Source organism: Phyllostomus discolor, chromosome 2, assembly GCF_004126475.2.
Source record: "Phyllostomus discolor isolate MPI-MPIP mPhyDis1 chromosome 2, mPhyDis1.pri.v3, whole genome shotgun sequence".
NCBI lineage: Eukaryota > Metazoa > Chordata > Mammalia > Chiroptera > Phyllostomidae > Phyllostomus > Phyllostomus discolor.
The window spans coordinates 67,727,517-67,730,568 of NC_040904.2; the positions used below are offsets into that span (position 1 = coordinate 67,727,517).

The 3,052-nt window shown below is 41.4% G+C and overlaps 1 pseudogene; it reads right to left on the bottom strand.

Annotated features, from left to right (window-relative positions):
• Nucleotides 1–201: 201 nt before the first annotated feature.
• Nucleotides 202–2,145, bottom strand: LOC114488226 (annotated as a pseudogene).
• Between the last annotated feature and the right edge of the window lie 907 nt (nt 2,146–3,052).

Sequence of the window (3,052 nt, forward strand, 5' to 3'; positions counted from 1 at the left end):
CACAGTGTGAGAACACGAGAGCCTTTCCATTTAAAAATGTTTGTAAATATGTACAACTTTGATACAGTTCAGGGTGCTCCAGACACACATTGTAAACCACTGACAATTTCTAGAGCACTTTGAGAGACTGCATATGATCATGATCCAACTGTGTAATTAATACTAATTTCGGCAACAGACACCTCTCAAATAAGAGCTGTGTCAGTTACAGCGCTCCTCTACCCTAGGCTGTTCACAAGGAGGCAGATAAACAGTTTTCTGTTCTTCCTCCTCCTCCAGCCTCCCCAATCCTGTTCCTCTTACCCCCCTTCTCATCATTTCATATCTTAAGTACTATGATGCAAAATAAATAATAAATATGATAATTAGTCAATATATCTTATATTAAATGATAATGCAAAAAGATAGAGAGGGAAACACATTTTCTATCTACATGCACATACATACACATTCACAACAAAAGGAGGATACTCATAATACTTACAGCTGTTATTTCTGTAGCCAGTTACCTGGTTGAATCCGGTATTTATAACTACCGTCTGCTACTACCCACTCTGTATTTTGTTTGCTTCCAACAAGCACCTCAGGTGATCATGGTTCTTTACCTGGTGGAGTGACCCATACCTTCATTTCTGAAGGATCTGGATGACTAGTAGTCCAGCCTGGATTCAGTTGTTGTAGTTTTTCATTGACCTTAATCATGGGACATAGTAATACTAAATCATGCCCTATATTCTTCTGAATTCTAAGCTTAAACTTTCTTACCTTCATTGTGGAATAGCAGTCCCTTGGTAGCCAGGATCAATCACCCCACCCAATGCAGTATCTCCTCTCCTTGCCTATTTTTTCAGAGGTGGCATGGGTCCAGGGTAGCCAGATAGCAGCCTTAACTTCCAAGTCAATAGAATCACTATAACAATGACTCCTGACACAAGCATTCTTCCCTTTGGAACAAAGATTTCTAGGCCAGCATGGCATCAGGTCATGGGAACAGAAAGCAAAAATCGTGCTAGTGGATCATTAGGGAGTAACAGTAAGTGGTCTCATTCTCATTTTCACTCCTTCATCCCCTTACCTGTATATCCTGGCTATGGAAGAAAGAAACGTGGCCATACATTGCACACTGAATCAGACCATGTATAGTTTTTTGGAGGATCTTGCCCCAGCACTACAAGGTAATACCTAGCTGGCTCTGTAACTGGGTCTTCAAAATGCCATTCCACTGTTCTATCAAGCCAGCTGCTTCAGGATGTTGGAAAAATTTCTGTAAAGTGAGTTCCTTGATTAGATGCAATGCTTTGTGAAAGTGCATGGTCATGGATAAGGAATTTTCCAAGTGCATGAATGGTAGTTTTGGCAGAAGCAGTGCACCCAGGGAAGATAGACACATATGCAGAATCTCTGTTCCAGTAAGAACAATTGCCCTTTCTATGACAGAAGTTGTCCAGTGTAATAAAACATGGCTGATCATCACAGGGAGTAGTGACACATCTGGGACTCAGTGTTTACCTCTGCTGCAGGCAGATTGTATACTCAGCAGTAACCATAAGCAGGCCTGCATTGGTGAGTGGAAGTCCCCACTCCCTCTACCTTCTTTGTCTTACTCTTCCACTATTTTCCAGGCAACTGTAGCAGGGGGACCCTTTGTTCCATCAAATTTTCCTTTAGACTTATAGTCAGCGAAATCCTTCTCATACTGCTTTTCAGTTTTGCAGCCTTATTGTTGTAAGGCTGCTTTTCACTGTAATTTAAGTTACTCCGCACCCTGCCCAGCTTCTTTGCCATGTCTCCAATAGAGATGCCAGGGTTTGTGTTTTTGATCTTGAGGCAGAATTCTGAACAAAATAGGAAGAATCTAGCTGGTGGCCTTTGGGGGGCATTAGGGTCCTTCTTCTTGCCTCCCTTAGATGGTCCATAATCCTTCATTTTCCAATCATAGTGTACTTTATCACCTTTGTTATCTCATCAAACTTAGATTTCTCTTTCTCTGACATTGTCTTCCACCTCTCAGAGCACTTCTTGGAAAATTCTGCAAAACTAACAGGAATCTCGGTTTTTCTTCTTCTGTCCCTCTCTACATGTCTGCACAAAGATGGCATAAGCAGACATCTTGCCCTTTGACTTCTTGGGATGACCTTTAACCATTCTGATTGTATTGTTCACTCATCTGGGCACCTCAGGGCACTGTGGGAGGCTCAGAGCTCCCTAGCCTCGTGCTAACTGCCTTCAGGAGAGCCTTTTTTCTTCCTTTCCTTTCTTCTTCTCCTCCTCCCCCTCCTCCTCCTCCTCCTTCTTTTCTTCCTCTTCCTCTTTTTTTTTTCTTGTGTGTGTGTGTGTATGGGATGATGCTCCAAACAACTGAGCCCCCAGGCCAAGGTTCCTTAACTATAAGATGAATATATTTTCAGCTGTTTAATTTGAACTGAGAATTATATATATATTACCTGTTGTATTTTGATGTTCAATAAATGCTTCTTCACTTTCCTTACCCCCTTCCTTTACTTTTAGTTTTAATTCCTTCAGCTACACAAATTTTCAGTTAAATGTAACATGAGTTACATAGACAGTATTATTACTGTAATTGTTAGTAAGATAGATAGAAAACCAAAGCAGAGAAGAGGGGGGAGACAGGTCTCACTCGTTAATCAGCAGTCCTGAGCTGGCCAGATAAGATTGCCAAGTGTTTCAAAAATCACAAGAAAAACCATGATAGCTCAGGAGGAGGGAGCCCTTGAAATTCTGCATGTATCATTTCCACTATCTGGGAAAGAAAGCCTTTAAAACTGTGCATTCATCCCAATGTCTGGAGAGGCAAGGAGAACCTGGGCTACAAGCATAAAATCCTTAAAATCCTAGTAGTTGGGGCTCTCTACTAGCTGTATGCCCACATGTAGCTTCCATTTCAAGTGTACTTCATGAATAAACTTACTTCTCATTTTTACTATATGTGTTGGCTCTTACCTGAATTTATCTCTTGCTAGTGAGACAAGAACTGAGGAGGAGTCCCATAACTCTGGGGTGTCCATGGTAACATAATCTCTTTGCCACAAAG